This window comes from Coturnix japonica, chromosome 4 (assembly GCF_001577835.2).
Source record: "Coturnix japonica isolate 7356 chromosome 4, Coturnix japonica 2.1, whole genome shotgun sequence".
Taxonomy (NCBI): domain Eukaryota; kingdom Metazoa; phylum Chordata; class Aves; order Galliformes; family Phasianidae; genus Coturnix; species Coturnix japonica.
The window spans coordinates 607,174-625,086 of record NC_029519.1 but is presented as its reverse complement, the minus strand read 5'-3'; positions in this window follow the sequence as shown (position 1 = coordinate 625,086).

Genomic DNA, 17,913 nt, shown 5'->3' with positions numbered 1-17,913 from the left:
TTTTAATACCTGCCCATCCGCCCTAACAATGAGCACCAGGCAGGGGGTGATCACATAGAGGGTGCTGCTGCCTGCATTTGCTTATCAGTTCTGCTTGTTGAGCGTGTTCCAGGGATGGAAGAAAAGCCGATAGACAGCATGGAAAATTAATTTTTAATGCCTTTTATTGGCACTTAAGCCATTCGGAGAGGATGAAATAATCCCTGCTTAGGTGGAGTGGCAAAGGTCTTGCAGGGCTGCCGGGAGGCTGAGTCATCCCCATGGCCAAAATCAGCGACATCCACAGCCCACAGCTTCACCCAGTGTTGTAGACCCCCAGGACAAAGCTGGAGCACAACCACTGCCAGCAGCTCTGCTCCACAGCACCGGGAACAGCCCTGGAATGGGGGTGGAGAGCATCGAAGCACAAGGAAGGGAAGCTTTCCCCAATGGGGCTGAAATTTTCTTTCATAGGAAAATTGCAGCCAAAATAATCTGTTTCCCATAGCACAGGGAAACCTTTTCCTCAACATTAAGAGCAGCCCTATCGCTTCACCAAGGAATTAATATGCCCTACACTTGAGAGCTGCCATGGCAGAAGGCTGCTCCGGTGTCAGAGTGTGATCCTGTGGGAAGGCCAGCATGGGTTCATGTAATTAAAAACTGTATCATGACACATGCTCACAAGGGGGCTGATTTAGCCATGTACAAATGACCCCTTTTGTTCTTGTAATGTATTCTTTTCTTCCATCTACTTTTATTTCATTGCATGTATTAAGCTCCAGCAGTATATTCTCTGCCTCCTTTTAATGAGATTTATCCCTGGGCACTTTTACACAATATACATATCACACAGACAAGCATACCTCTGTAACCCATACATGTGTGGGTGCACCCACCTTGTGTGACCCCTCAGGGCAGGAGGCCTGGTGCCACCATTCCCATGGGCACAGCACTCCAAAGCCAGACAGGCTGGGACATCCCAATGTCCCCAGGACACCCAGGGCAGGGAGGGTGCAATATGCCTGCCCTCCTTCCACATCACCTCACCCAGGGATGCCACCACCCTTTCCCCAGGAGGAAGGAAGCTCAGGAGAGCCTCTTCACATGATGAATTTTAACGTTTCTTTCCACATTCAGCCCAAGTGCAAATCCCTTCAAAGCATCAGCCCAGAGTAGCAGAACTAATTTGAGATGTCCCTGAGGTCAAGCCCGGCTTCCCCAGCCATTAACCCGCTTCTCAAGCTGCACACTTCATATTTATTTACATAGTCACTCATTTATTTAAGCCTCAGATCCCAGATTGAAGGAGGGGCACTGGGGCTGCAGAGGGGGGAAGCCCTGGGATGCTGTCCAGGGACATGGGGGGAATTCCTCTGGGGGCTGTGTGCCCAGATTGCCCCATGGAGAATGGGAGGGGGGTGCTGGGAGGAGTGGTGTTCCAGCCCAGCTCTCCTGGTTTGGTTCTACTTCGTTTATCCCTTTCCAACAGCAGGAAGAGCAGCTTTACCCTTCTTGGCAGGCCACCTACAGGCATAAGTCAGTGCAGCGTGCTCCAGTTGATGATGCTGATTGGCAGCAGCTTTGAATCTGCCCTGTATTTCAGCCCTTGCTTCTGATTGCTGAGAAAGTATAGAGACAAGGGGAATACTCTGCATATGTGTTTTCTTCCAAAGTTTGGTCATTTGTTCATTCCATGTCCCACTTTCTGGTGGACCATGGAACTTGGTGAAGGTCTACACCCAAACTCTGCCATATCTCGGTTCCTGGCGCTGCTGCCTTTGGTTTTGCTACAGCTTTGTGTTGCCTGCAGATAGAACAAGAACTGACTTCGGTCTTCCTCTCTGCTTTGCCCATCACACCCAGCCTCCAGTGACTTGGACATGTCCCTGTCCCTGCTCCTGCACCGGGCAGACCAACCCCACTGGCACAAATCTGCTCTTCATGAGGAATGCATTCATCACGAACTGCTCCGTGGGAGAAGGCTCTCCCCAGAGCACCAATGTCTTTCTAAATGCTTTTCCATTAGGATGTGCCAGTTGGGAGATTAAAACCTCCTGCTGAGACATGTCTGGGCCCAGCTGGGACTTCTTAAATGTGAATGGGCACAGAGCGGTCCCTGGGAAAAGAGAGACCTGAGCTGATGCTGGAGGAGAAGGCTGGGCAGGAGGGCGCACCCTATGCTCTGCCTTTTGTCTGACAGCCCTCTGCTGGGGATTGAAACAGGACTGTGGGGGAAGGGGGGATTTCTGCCTTTATTACAGTGTAGTCCCATGTTCTGAAGTGTATTTCCACCTCTGAAGTGCAGGGAGCCCCAAATACATGGGGTGGTGCAGTGGGACTGTCTCCTCACCTTCCTTCCTGCTGGGCTGGAGTCTGGGGAGCAGGAGCTGACCTTTGCTTTTCTTTCTTTCAGTTGTGCTCTCATTGCTGAACTCCAGGCTGGAGAGCTGGCTAGCCTGTGGTTTTTAAAAAAAATCTTCAGAGAGCTCTGGCAGGGTATTAAAAGAGTTCATAGTAACTCAAAATGAGCTGGATGTTCTGAGACAGACGTGAGAGAGGGAAGAGGAACTCGCTGCGTCTCCTCTCTGCTGCTGCTTGAAAGACACTAATTTGATGGTTTGTTTTGTTTTGTTTTTCCCTCAGAAGCAGACATCTCTCACCTCTCAGTAAGGGTAATGAAAACCCATTTCTCTTATGGTATTCCAACACCTTTCCTCCTGCTTTCTTCCCCTTCCAGCACACCCTGCTGCTGACCAGGGGAGAGCTGCATATAGCAGAATCTCAGCCCCCCTTCATGGCAGCTGCCTCCATCTTGCTGGGGGCTCCTCCTGTCCCTGGGTGATACAGGATCCATGGCCAGGAGAATAATGTTCATGGGTGAAGTTCTGGAGCAGACAGTGACTGCAGGGTGTGTGGGGGACAAAGGAGAAGCAGCAGCAAAATGTGGAGCTGTTCTGCATCTGCAAGCTTCTCCCTGGTACAGTCAGGTAGAGGATGGAGCATGCGGGCAGGAGGGTTCCCATCAGGAGAACAGATGCTTTGAGTCCTGAAGAAGGACTTCCACATCCAGGGGGGTACACTGGCTGCTCCCAGCTTTTTCCACTTTGTGTCAGTTTGCCTTTCGAGGACACCTGGTCCCTGGAGGATGGCTTCAGAAATGCTGGAGGGAGGGAGGTGTGAGGCCCTGATGAGGTTACCCTGCTGCAGCTCTTCTTGGGGGAGGCAGTACCAGGACATTCAGCAGCTCAGAGCGGCTGTGACAGCGCAGGGAGAGACGTCAAAGCACACCAGCAACATGTGGCATGACAAAAGGTTCTGAGGAAAAACACTGTTTGTCATCAGGCTGTTTGTGGCCATGCTGCCAGAGGTTGTGTTGGTGTGGTGGGAGGGAGTCATGCCAGTGAGATCTTGTGAGGCAGATCTCATTCTGCACCAGCAGCACTCCCTGAGCCTTGTTCTGTTGGAGCTCCCCTCCTCCCTCTCACTTGGGTTTGCATCCAGGACCTCAGTTATGTACACCACGCCACAGAGCGGGCTTACTCAATCATCTGAAGTTGGTATGTGGGCACAGCTACCCCATTTGCTGGCACCTGCAATCATTTTTTGCCCACAGCGTGAGATGCTGTGGTGTGGCTGGGAGGTCACGCCTTAACAATCCCCACCAGCTGTGTGCAAACTGGGCCTGACGTCAACAGGACAGCTGGTCAGGCTAAGCAAATCCTCATCACCCGCATTAGGGAGATGAGCGTGACGGAAGGTGCAGAGCTGCAGTGGTGCACAGCTGCCCAGATGTGTTCCACAGCTGGATGCACCAGTGGGAGCCTGAGACTCACTGTGGCAGCACTGCGTGTTACTGAGCAAAGTGGGGCTGGAGAGCACCCAGGGTCACCAGCTGGAAATGTGCAGAAGATAATCCAAGAAGGCAAGTGTCTGCCAGCTGCTCAGGTGTTAGCAGAAGTTAATGAGAGTCTCGGTGTCTGATCTCTTGCAATCAATTCCACTTCCTATCACTCTGTGAGAGGTGAATATCCATGCTGCTGTGATGCTGTTAACTCTGGCTGATGTGCCTGTTTTCAGCTTTGATGCCAAAGGAAATTGCTGGATAACATTGCTGTGCGGCTGCAGACAGGGCATGGGGAGCAGAGGTATTCTCCTGGCTGGCCTGGCTCAATGAAGAGGCTTCTATCTGAGGTCCATTCACCCAGCAGAACTGCTGTCTGTCTTTCCACAGAATCAAGTCTCTTTTCTTGGTTGGAAGAAAGCATGCAAAGCAATCAACTAAGTCAGATGAAGTGCAGAGCTTGTGGTGGAGGGCCCACTGTGAGCTCGAGGTTTGTTTACTTAAAAGCAACAGTTTTGTCAATGTTTCTTCCCTGAGCACAGAGTTGTTTGCAGAGCACAGACACACTGAGGGACGCTCCAGGTCAGTGGGCAGGGCTTGTTCTGGGGCACTAAGCCTTCAGAAATCCTCCTTAATAGAGAAAGCAGCAGGACAAGGGAAGACACGTGCTGAGTTTGTTCTTTGACTGTTCTCCTTCCCTAAAACCAGCTCTACAGTGGATCGTCGTTTCTCAGCATCGACTGCTGCTCTTCCGGCCTTGAAATGGGGACTGCGGGTGCTGTGAGGGGTGAATGTACCGCACCTCATCCGCTTCCCATCGCCCGTCCTCAGAGACTCACCCTGTCCCTTCAGTCCCTGCTCGCTGTCCTGGAGCTGCTGAATCTCTTTACGGCGCGGCTCGGGATGCTGCCGGCAGAGCGGTATGCAAATATGCCGAGCGGAGACGATGTGCAACACGACGCCAGCTGCTGGCTCCTTCTGAAATGCAAATCCCGACAAGGGGCCGTCGAGCTGACAGCGGCAGCGGGCGGCTTCGAACACGACAGCCGCTCTGTACGGCACAGCGCCAATTTGCTGCGGGTGACAGCTCTGATGGAGAGAGGGAAAGGCTCCCAGAGCCGGGCCAGGAGCATCCCGGTGCTGCCCGAGCTCCTGGCAGGGCGAGAACGAGCTGCTAGGGAACGTGTCAGGAAATCAGTCCCAGTCTGGGGCAGAGCACTGCTGGTGGCACAGCCCCACCTGATTCAGAGGGACCCTAAAAGATGGGGTGAGGGGGAGCAGAAGGAAACTTGAGTGCATGCAGGGGGCTCTGAAGGGTACCTTACATTGCCTCTGTTGTTATCTACCTCTTCTCAGGTGGCTTCAGCATCAATTGCTGTGCCCATGAATGCTGCCTTGTTCTTCACTTTGAGAAGTAAAATTCCTGGCCCTTAGAGCCAGAGATCCTGAAGATATCAGGAGTACTGACTTCTTTGCTCCCAACTGGAATGAGCTGTTCTGCAGATAGCATCACACAATGAGGGCAGACGGTTTCCACTACTCCCAGGGGGTGATGGGTGGAGGTTCCCACAGCCACTCAGTATCAGGCAGCAGCAGAAGTGCTGTGGACAGGAAGGGAGGGAGCTCTGGGCAGCCTTGAACTGCCCCAAACTACCCACTGCTGCTGGCAGAATGCCTTCGTGGAAGCCCGACCACAACTGTTTCTCTCCAGCCACAGAGTATGTGGTTCTACCTTAGATGGATCGATTTGTTTCTATGGGACCCAACAAAGCCAAACAGCCTCAGGAATTTATGAGACCTCTCCATGCCTTGGGGGAGCTCAGAACCAAGCTAACACAAGATCAGGGGCCAGCAGATATAAATTAGCGCTGCCTCCAATGAGCCCCTCATCTCTGTGCTCTTTGCACCATCCACAACTGAGCAGCTCCCAGGACACTGGTTATGCTCTCGGCCCATACCAGGCTATAAAGTCTGGGAGGTGGCAGAAGTGGGGAAAAAATCTTGACATGTATATGCTATATATACGTGTGTGTCCATAAAATGTTTAGCGGAAGCCAATACTTGATCCAACATAACCTATAAGTGTTAATCATAATAAATGGGAAAAGGGAAATGATTGCTGTTAATAAGGGAGAGGTGTTGCTGTGCTGGTGGGCTGATGGTGGCCAGTGGCTGAGCCCTGTGCTCCTGCTCCCCATCTCCGCTCCACTGCCTGCTCGGGACTGTGTGGGGCTGTGGTGATACTATCCTTGGGCACACCAGCAGCATCTGTGCTGTCACTACGTCCCAGTCCTTGCATCCATGCAAAGTGGTTGAGGAGAATTTGGCCAAGCACCATTGGAAAGGGCTTTTTCAGCCCAGCAACTACCCAAGCTCCCAAGTGCCCTGCTCTGCTGAACTCCAGCTGTTACCTAACGATTCCTTGAGGCTCCCTAGGGGCCCACAGAGGGCTGCCCAGCAGTAATTACCTTGGCCCTATGCCACCCCCAGCCCACTGCTGGGTGTCAGGGGACTGTGGGCACCACTGCAATTATGCACTGGGGATGTGCAGTACTCCTGCTCTTCCTGCACCAAGGTAGGAGAGAACACGGCCATGGAGAGGAGGGTGGGAGGTGGGCACAGTGTGGGGGGGGCAGGTGTGAGGGGAGAGACGTGGAGTGCCTTTTGCTTTCTCCCATTACAGCACATTACAAGCCCCTAAAGCCAGCACTGACAGAACGCTTTGGCCCAGTACAGGCAGCCGCCTGGGGCTGCCCCGCAGCTCCCTGCAGGTTATAGGAACCCAGGGAGGGAGAAGAAAGGGCCTTGCTGTGATGGAGTGGTGTGTAATTTTATCACACGTTGCAGCATCTTGTCTGGCAGCTTGTCACCTGCTGGGCTGTTAAATTCCCTTGAAAAATGAGGGATCCATGGCAAATTACTGATTATAAGATAGGAAAGGTAATCTTGCTACATGTGATGGATCACTTTGATACTGCAGCGTCAGGTGCCCTAGAAAGCCCAGGCTAGAGCTGCAGAGATAATGCTGTGCTGTGCCAGCCAATGGCAGCAGGACAGACAGCCAACACGGTGCATCAGCAGGACAGACAGACAGTATGGTGTGCCTGAGTTGACAGACAGCTGCACAGGGACTGTGTCACCCATCAGAGGAAAGGGAGAGCAAGAGCTGATGGTTTTGAAGGGAGCTCTAGGAGTCCTTGTTGTGTTTGTGTTCAGAGTGTGAATTACACAGCCAAGCATACAGGTTGCCGCATCCACACAGCAGGGTTGTCCTCGAGTTGTCCTCATTCTTACACAGGAATAGGAAGGGGACAAGGACAGGGAAAAGGATGGGAAGGCTTAGGCTGCTGTGCCACGACTCAGTGGTGCTCAAGAACCAACCTCCAGCAGGAGTTCTGTGCCAGCCCTGCCCTTCTCCAGTGCCTTGTTATGGGGGAGCAGAGCAGGGGGTGGGGGACACTGCCCTGCATCTCCACTGGTCACGACAGTAACAAGGCAGCCTAATAAAATGGCATCAAAAGGAAGAGCAGAGCTCCTGGAAGTGCTGAAACAAGTCAGGAATAAAAGGCACTTGTGGAAATTCAATGCGCCATTTCTTAATTTTGACCACACCAATTCTCAACAAAAGAAAATCCAGGCTCATTACATGGAAACATCAAACCAGCCAAGATAATTATCTCTAATTAGTGCTAATTTAAAAGTGAGGTCTTTTCTATAGCTGGATTGTTGCATATTTCATTAGTTCATTAGATGCTTAGCAGACAATGTAGATAAGAGAAGCAGTTTAGGGGGATGATACAAATCCCATCCTCCCATCAGCAGCACTGGGGGTCCATTCCCCATGGCTGTTGGGTGTCACACAGCATCACCCCAGGAATGATCCAATGGTTCAGTGGTTTCTCTCTGGGAAAGTTGAGTGCACAATGCTGAAGTTCACTTCACAGGAGTAAAAAAGGGAGAGAGGAACAAGTGGGCCATCAGTCAGTGGTGTTCTCTCACTGTCTCTGCAAATACCACTCCATGCATTGGAGCTCTCTTTCGGTGCCTGCACAGGGAAGGAGGATGCAGTGTGCTTTGTACCCCCCCCACACAGCTGGGACATCTCACAGGGACAGCTCTGGGTGATGCCTGAAACTGAAGTTCCAAAGAAGGACCAGGTAACAGCAGAGATCTGCAGATCCAGCACTTCAAGACTGCAGGGAAATAATCGCTTCCACTTGCAAACTGTACATGAACTGGAATCCTTGCAAGGCAATAAAATATCCCTTCTCTTCACACTGCAGGTTTTTAATCAGATTAACCTGACTTTATGGGGATTTCAGCTGCAGCCACCGCTGGAGCGAGGCCCGGTTCAATGTGAGTTATTGTCAGGCAAAAGGCAGAGGAACTTTTAATCCTCGGGAAGTTACTGAGCAGGAATGCAGCAATCGAAGAACATTACCGCAGGTGTTTGAAGATGTAATTAATCTTTGAGGAAGGAGGGAAAGCTTGAAAGGAGCAAACTTTAGGTCTTTGAAGCATTTCAGAAGAGCAAATGGAGCAGAGATGGAGCACACAAGGGAGGAAGCTGTGAGCAGGGAGAGTGGCCAGGGTGTGCCCACTGCGGATGGGGAACTAGCAGAGCTCATTGGCTTGGAGTAGGTGGAGTAACCCCAGAGTGCCACTGCCAGCACCCAAACCCCAGCACTCCCCCTTCCAGCTTCTGATGATGGAACATTGCTGGTTTTCAGAACTGCCACTGGGTAGGCTGATGTGGCTAAATGAGAGCATCCAGGCAGGAAAGGTGAGAATTTGCATGCTTTATTGAGAGCAGTACCTGAAAAGTGCCAGGTACAGCATCCGGGAGAATCAGCTAGTTAGTGGCTGCCATTGCAGATTGTGGAGATTTAATGAACAGCAATTTAACTCATTGATTAATTGGAAAACTTTCCACTCTGCTAATACTCACCTTACCATGCAGGCATCTCCTGGTTGGTCTTGACCAGCTCCTCACCTGGCAATGCACAGAGTGGGAGGCTGGGCAGCAGGAGCTGAGGAAATGGCAGAGTGGATGCAGCTGGTGCCCAGCACTCCCTCCTGCCACCCCCAGCTCCCCGCCCTGTCCCCATGTCACTGCACCATATCCCTGCCCTCCCTGGGGTGTGGAGACCCCAGGCACCTCTCGCTCTGCCCAGTCATTGGCTGTCACCAGGCCCCAAGATTAATGTTTAGATTTCATGTTCAATATTCGCAAAGAAAATCTAACATCAAAACCTCAGCAGGGTGCCTGGGAAAGCCTAAGTGAGAGTATCAGAGGGAGCTGTTCTTACAAAGCAACAGACATCAACAAAGGCTGCTGGTGCTGGTGGTGGTTTTTCATCCTGGAACACAAGTACAAATAATGAGTTTAGACGTTATTTTATTATTAGTATCAACCCTCTTGATAGCAATCTGTTTCTCATTGTCACAAACAGTGTGCTGTGCTGTCAGCCAGAAGTGCCTCTCTGCTGCTGACCTGTAGTACAGACACAGGGCAGTAGGATCCATCCCTTGGGGTCTCTGCATGCCCCATGGCACACCCAGAGCCTTGGCACACAGCTGGCCTGGTGCTGGCACAGCTGGCATGGCCCGGAATGAGCTCAGCAGCACCTGAGAGTGAAGGATGAGGAGTCAGAGGAGGAAGAGGAGGTGACAGCACTTGGAGTTGGATACCTCCAAGCAGAGGGGCTGGCTGCTCCACTCCCACTTCCTCCCCATGTGCCTGGGCTGGGGAAGCACAGATCCAAGCCAGTGCTTTTTGACAGCCTGAATACTTCTAGTCTTTGATTGGCAGGAGAAAGCATTTTCCCTCACATCTCAGCACCTCAAGACTTCAACGTGAGGACAACCAGAATCATTTTGATGTGATATCAACACCTACGTGAATAAGGTATAATGACATTCTGCTGGAATCCTGGCGCTGTTTTGAAGATGACGCTCAGCTTGCAGCAGCATGGCCTTGGAGCAGCATGCAGGAGGAGCAGCCACCCCTGTGCCATCACCTGTCTGTGCCCTTGGGCATTCTCAGACTACACCTCCACCTGGGAGACCAGAGAGGGGGAGGAGAGAGACAAAACAGTTGCACTGCTTCAACATGGCAACTTTTTTCAGTGAGCTCTTTTTATTTATCAGCTTTATTGAAGTGCCAAGTCCCACAGCCATAGGGTCATGAGCTCCACAGAGATCTATTTCTCATTGCCAGAGCTGAGGACACAGCAACAAGGAGCACAGCCCTGCAACACCTCCACTCTGTGGAGCCCTGGGACAGAGCTGGGTGTGTGAGCTGCCAGCACAGTCACCGCACATGGGCTGCAGGGCTGTCCCACCACCCTCAGACCCCATCAGCAGCCACTCTCCCAAACAGATTTATTGTTGCTGGTGAGGAAAATGAAACCATGTGGAGCTTTGCAGAGAGCCCAAGAAAGAAGCTGGCCACTTGGAGGCAGATGGGAATTTCCTGAAAGGTGAATATGTCAGAGCATTAAAAGACAAATAAATACAATGCCTTGCTTTATTCCTCTGTCTCAGCCCTGCTTCAACTTGCCTCAAAGCCCAGATAATACAGCCTAAGAGCTGCCATAAAGGGCAGACCAGAGCTCTATTTAGCCTAAGTGCCCATCCCTCCCAACCTCAGCTACCAGATGCTGCAGGAAAGGCCTGAGGCATCCCATAAAGAGCACTGATGGAGCAACCTGCACAGATGAGATATTGCCACCAAGCTCCAGGGAGCTAGAGGATGCTTTAGGAGTGGAGGCAGGGAGGTTTATCACCTCCATATTTTTCTCCTGCTCTACCTGGCAGCAATATGAACATTTCTAGTGAATCTGTAACACTGTACTCATGAGCCCCATTATGGGTTCTGTCTCTGAAGCATTCTTACTGGGAAGTCCCAGGGAAGCCAGTGCTCATTCGGCTCAACCCTCAGCAAGAGGTAGCAGAGGAACCCTGCAATCCTGTCACCCCATCATCCTGCCCCCATCACCATGTCAGCACATCACCCCCATGCCTTGTTGCACTGGAGCAGAGCTCCCTGCTGCCTGAGCCCGGTGCTGGGGCACAGCCTCTGAGTTCTCCACAGCACTGCACTTTTCCTGCACATACTTCTGTGCATGCTCATCTCTGCTCTCACTGCCTCTTCCCTGCCTGCCACATTGAGCCCAGATGTCTTCTTTAAAGGGGAATGGCAAAGTTTAGTTTAAAATAACACTATTTAAAGAAAAAACAACAACAACAAAAAAACAACCATTCAAGATCCCCAGCAATTAATCAACCCTACGTGCAGGCTCCAAACTTGCAAACACAGCCGAAAGCAAATTGCTTGGGGCCCAGTTTCCTGCACACCCACCTGCCTGTGGTTCTGTATGTGCATGGCCAGATTACCTCTGGGGGAGTTGGGTCCCATGTCGGAATGCAGGCAGTGCTCCATGCAGTGACATAGAGGGCAGTGGGCCTGCATTCCTTGGGTACAGAGCACAGGGTGAGAATTGGGAATATGGGGAGAGGCAAACATCAGGAGCAGCCCAAAACAGAGCCCTGTCTGCAAATAGGGTTCTATTGTGCTTAGCTGTAGGATGGCCTTCGGGTCCATACAATGAGAATCAGAACTGTTTCCCCTATGCATCCTAAAGTCCCAATGGTGACCAGCAAGCTGCCATCACAGCTCAGCTCACAGCTCTGTTCTTGCTGTCCTGTGAATCTGCTAACTCCTACCAGCAGCACCACTCCTGCCCCTCGTGTGTCCCCATTAAACCCACCCCCTAGCACTGTGCCCATGTCAGAGAGTGGCACACCAGGCCATTGGGTAGGAGGCGCTCTCCTCTTCCTCCTCCTCCTTCTCCCAGCACAGCCCAGACTCCCCCAGTGCTGCATCTCTGAATGAGTTTCATCTCCCCTGACCCACTCCCTGCCCCCCGCCCTGAGATTTAATTTATCAGGAGAATTATTAAAACAGTCATTTCTCAGCTGTCTAACGTTTCAAACCCCTGCTCTCATTCATCTGATAAATATTTACAGAGCTTGACATTGTCTTCAGCTCATTCGCTTTTGTGCCAAACAATCCCAAACACTCACTTCCCCTCTCCCACCGCCCCGCGGGGCTGCAGCAGTGGGGCTGGGGCCAGAGCCCCCAGCAGAGCCCCCCCACCCACACCCACTGCCCTCCTGCACCCAGCAGTTCTGCTGGTGTTGGGAGGGGGATGTGAGCTGCCCGGAGATTGAAGTGTGGAGCTTCTGCTTCCCAAATTGCAGCCCATCATTGTGTGTTTTTCCAGTTTTGTTTCATTTTGTTCTGGGGCTGAGGTTGCATGGAATGTGGAGCACCAGAGCACAGCCTCAAAAGCATCAAACAGTGCCATCCTTCTGCTCTGGCTGACCCTTCTGCCTGTGCTCCGGCACCCTCAGCTCCAGCTGCAGTTGCATTCACCCCATCCCCACACAAGCATCCCTGCAGAGCCTTGGCAGCAAGCGCTGACCGCTCTGACCCCGTCAAATCATGTCAGCATCACCAGCTTCACACCACCCATCCATCCCCTGGAGCCCAGCATCCAGCTCTGTTCAGCCCTGTGCCCTAATGCATGGCGACGGCCTGGGGCAGCTCAGCACCTCTGCTCATCCCTGCGCTCCCCCACAGACACTCCTACAGAGCACAGGGCACCATGAGCATCTCAAAGCTGCCTTGGAAAGCATCCACTTGCGTGAATTCGGACGCAGAGGGAAAGGTGCTGCCTCTTGGGAAGGCACCTCCTGCACTGGAGCCACCAGGAGCCACAGGTGGTACTGCATTGGGACACCCAGCAGGTGAGGCACTGTGCCCTCATCCATCTGCAGTCTGTCACCCCCGTAGGGCCAGAGAAGCCAGGATGATCCGGCTGCAGCAATGCTTCACCACGTCTATTTGTGTCTAAATACAGTATTTCATATCAGAAGTGAGAACTCTTGTGGAGATGCATTGATTTCAATGCCATTTTCAGCAGGTTAGGTCAAGGACTCTGCGGTCACTTCAGAGTGGATGGAGGGAGGCAGATGCTCACAAATCAAAACCCCAATTCTTCTGATTTGGAAATGGATGTTTCAACACCATTCCATTTTTCAAGGCCTTACGGGAGGTCAGATTTTGTTTCCAGCAGAAAAACAATCAATTTTAAGCTCTTGAAATTGTTGAGCAGCAGAATTGCTATCTCCTGCCAGTTTGATCATAAGACAATAATTTCTTTCCACATATTTTGGGGTAAGAAAGATGAAGTCCCTTCTGCTGCTGCTGCTGCTGCTGCTGCTCCTTGGAACACCTCTGTGAGGCTGCATGGGGAGCCCCAGGTCCCCAACAAGACCAGCAACTTTAAGGACTTCTTCAGGCCACACCAGATTTCTCCATCAGCCCCAAGAGAAAGGTCTGATGAGATCAGTCCTCCTGCTGCCTTTCAAAGCCCTTGCAGAAATTCCAGCCCTTTCATTCCAGTCCTTTCATTCCAATAATCATGCAGTGATGTCGCTGTGGAATTAGCAATAAATCACTGCCAGCGCTGACAAATGCATGTGCCAACCCAGAGCTGCCCCAGGCTGGGAACTGCCCACCCACTGCAGAATGCAGCTCCCAAACATGGGGCAGTGGGGCCGCAAGGCAGCACCTGCCATTGAGTAGCCCATGGACAACATCCTGTGCTCCATGTGTGTGAGTTCAGGAGCCCGGAACAGGAGGGATTTTAATTGTTTATACTCTCTGCAGAATTTCAGTGTGACCAAATGCAGCCATCCACTCACTCACATACTGAGCACATGCAGCTCTGTTCAGATGTGTGGCCATCAGCTCATCTGCAGCTTCCACCATTGCTTCATCCATGGTGTCCACCATCACTCCTTCTATGGCAACCATCATCACCACGTCTGTAGCACCCACCAGCAGCATCACTCAGGTGTTCCTGCCGTTCATCTCCCAGCTCTCTGTGCTCACCCAGACTGCAGGAAGGTGTGTGTTTGATCAGATCTTGTGCTGATGTGTCCCACACACCAGTGGAGCTGCTGGTGGCTCTGAGGCAATGACACCAAGTGGTCTGTGATGCACTAGAACAATCCTGCACACACAGGCTCTACCTCAGACAGATGATAAAATAAACTCCTCTGAGAATACAGCTCATCTCAGTACCTAAAGCCCAAGAAAGCCAAGGCCATGGAGGTGCTGTGGGACTCTGTCTGCTCTGCAGCTCTGGGCAGCCCCACCGCAGCCCAGCTGAGCACAGGCTGTGGCCCTCGGATGCCATTCTCCATGCTGAAGAACAGGAAATCTGGCTGGATTTTGTTTCCAAGTATTCATGTGTGGTGAACTGTTAGCAGCAAACGTTGCATTCCCTGCCTCCCTTTGCAGTAACTAAATAAATGCCACATGCAGGAAGCTCCCCACAGCCCAGGCACTGTGTGAGTACTCGTTATAGATTATCCAGTGCTCCTCAGACACTGAATACTGGGAATGGTGGGGAAACCAACGGTGTTTCACCCAGCTTCAGGAATTTGCTGTGTTGTTTAGAAAGCTGAGAACTTCTCATGGCAATAGTGCTGTTTTGAGGATCAAATGGAGCAGTAAAGGCTGTGCATTGCCAATGAGCCCCCTGTGCTCTCCAGATGCAGGACCTTCTGTGCCCCCCACACACTGTCTCAGAGGCTGCTCTGCCCTTCATCCCACAGACAAATTCTGGGCAGAATTAAGGACCCTCCCTCCTTCCACTCCTCCCCATACACCATGAATGGCCCCAGCTCCTGCTGCTGTCCCTGCTGCATGCACCCCTGTGCTCCTGCCTTGTCACAAGTGGCTGCATCCATGTCCTATGCTGCCTGCACCTGGGCACTCAGCTGTTATGTGACACTGCTGGGAGAATGCCTTCTCAGATAGGGCTGCAACAGAAGCAGTGGGAAAAGCATGTCAGCCAGCCTCCCACATGCCTTGCAAGTGAGATGTGCTGGCATTGCCCACATGGCCTTGCGCTTTGCTTCCCCATTTCCCACACCTGCAGAGCTCATTGTGCCATTGCTCCAGCAGGTGAGGGAGCAGCATCAGAAGATGAGTTCATGCAGAAGCCACAATCCAAGAGGTTTCCCTGCCCAACACAGAGCTGCACCCTGTGGCTCCACTCAGCCCAGTCATGCCAAGAACCATGGGCAGAGAAGCACCATTGCTTCCATGTCCCTCCTGCCCCTCTACAACACACAGTCCAACAGCAGCTCCCATCATTCTCCTTCTGTAATTAACTTCCAGTAGTGCACATAACCCACTCAGTCATGCTTGCATCCCTCGCACTCACAGCTCACCGCCAGTGAGGCCTGCTTAGCCCCGTGATTGACGCGGAACAAGACAACTGTGGAAACAAAGCCATCAATTGACACGTACAGTTTTTAACTGCAGGGTGGTATTTGCAGCACTAAAGTGATGTCTCATTACTTTGCCGTAGTGATATTGTTAAATGCCAATTCAAACTCTGATCGCAGGAGGGTTCCAGCTGGAGGAGCAATACTGTGAAGGAAAGAGAAATCTGAAGCCTGCACTGTAGTCCTTCACTGCAATGCCATGGAGAGAAGTGAAAAAAGCCTTTTTATCTTCTCCCCTATCCTCCGTGGGCCAATACAAGCCTCTGTGTTAACCCCCAGGGCTCCTCTCAGTCTAAATTTAAATGGCTCAGGGTTTCCATCACTCCCTTAGGATGCCGTACTGAAGCCTATGAAGCTGCACTGCTCTGTGAAATTTCCCTGGGAGTCAGCCTAAATACTTAATTCCTTCCCCCTTTGTCCTGATTAGAGCTAGCAAAGTAATGAGAAGATTATTTACATGTTATCCAGAGCTAAGATTTGCACCCAAAATCTGTGAGTTGATTAAGCACGTTTGTGGGGCACACGTGTGGGCTGCATGCAGTGGACATGGCACACACCTGCATGACTCAGGCACCATGCAAGTTTGGTTTGGAGCTGAGTGCCCTGACTCTGAGTGCATCACCTCCCAATATCCTCTACCAGAGGAACCCAAGGGATGCCCATGGCTGGGGATAGGTGTGCATGGAATAGTGCCCTTCCTAGTGCACGCCTATTCCGTGCTACAGGGTGACCAATGCTGCACATGGGGGTGATCAGCCCCTCTGCCCCCACCTTGCCTCTCCCACTCCTGCTCCCATTCTGCAGGACCAGACAGCAGCATTCCCCATGGTCTGTGGGGTCACAGCACAGCTCCCACCAGCAGAACGCTGCCCACAAGGCAGAGCTGCAGCACCATGGGGTGTCCACAGGACCTCATCCCCACCATGGGAAAATGCCTTCTGAGGAGCACTGGGAAGGGCATGAAGGCATTGCAACCCCACTCTACACAGCAGCACCATGTGCTGCCCTGGAGTGGAGAGTCTGTAGAGACTTCAGTTATAAGCCCCTCTTTCAAAGGCTTTTATTGCACACTTAGTCATAAAACTTCGCCTGGGGCTGACTTGGCAAACAGGTCTCGGCCCGGAAGCCAAACCCTTTTCACTTTTTAATAACATTTCATGAAAATCCATTTGGCCCTTTGTAATTTGGACAGGTGGGAAAACAATAGAGCTCAGTGCTCAGCCCAGGCTGGGGCATGGGGCTCTGCCTGCCTGGGGCCCCTGCATTGCCCTGTGGAGCAGTGGAGCTGCAGTGCTGACCTGCCCTTTCTGGCTGCAATGATAGGGACTGCATTGACCTGGCCTCCAGCATTTCCCTGCACTGAGCTCTATGTGTCCATTGACCAAACACCCATGTTTCCCAACCAAGCCCTCAGGAGATTTGCATTTGCTGTCAACCTGATGTCACCATCACAAGCACACAGGGTGCTGCCAGCACAGCCAGGGCCCTGCTCCAGATCACAAGGATGGCAGGAAGGTAAATGACAGAGAGGTGAAGCCTATACAACCTCCAGAGCTGTTCTCATCTCCTGCCCACTGCACCTTCCCTTGCTGTGGCAGAAGTTCCCATCTGCAATGAGATCAGGGCTGGAGATGTGTCACCAGCCTAGGAGGCTCTATTGGCAGAGTGGCAGCCAAGCTGCTGGCAGGAGCATCCCCACAATGAACTTACTGACCCTGGTGTCTGGTGCTCTCCCTCCTGAAATCTCTTCCCATCCCCTTCCCTGACACCTCTGTCTCTCTGCCCCAGGACCCGGGGTGCCATCTCTGTGCCACACCAGAGGTGGCAACCACTCACTTCTTGTCCCATCCCCACACCTCCCACCTGCACATGGGGCTGGGACTGGCCGCAGCCTCCTCCCAGCATCAGCTGGTCCCTGGGGCTTAAGGTGTCCCAGGGAGGCAATGGAGGAGAGACCCGCAGCTGCCAGGAGGCAGACATAAAGTTCAAAGAAGTGTTAGATGGGTCTCTTGGCATCAACCTCTATTTTTACAGCTTGAATGTTAATGCTACCAAAGTTTAAACAATTCCGAGGGACCAAAAGCTTTGAACATAGCAGGCTTAGTTCAGGCAGTGTGCTGCAGCCCTGCTGGGGTGATTTCCCCAAAGCCCCAGCACAGCCATGTATGGCAGGCGGCAGTAGGCAGGTGCTGTCCTTCTGCAGACCAGTGACAGCAGGGGCAAAGGGATGGCACAGTGTGGGGACGGATACATTGTGTGTGCATCATGCATGGAGCAGGGTCAGCCCCTGGTGTGTGTGCCCCAAGAAAGTTGCAGCAGACATGCAAGCAGTGCTGTGCTGGGACACATCATGGCCACCTGCATTTGTCACCATGTGCCACCAGTACCAACCTGCTCTGCCTGTACTGGAGCTGGTGAGGTAATGTCACCTCAGTGCTGCTCCTCGGGGTGCCTTAGGAGCAGTTTAATACCAGATCTGTGTTTGAAAGGTTGGAGTTATGAGACTGTCAGCATTTCCATTACAGGCCCTGATTAATTTGGGGAATATGGGTAGAGTTAGGAGTTGTCATTCCAGATGTGAATTTTTGTTTTAATTCCTCTAAAAATAAAAAAATATATATATATAAAAAGAAAGAAAAGAAAAGAAAAGAAAAGAAAAGAAAAGAAAAGAAAAGAAAAGAAAAGAAAAGAAAAGAAAAGAAAAGAAAAGAAAAGAAAAG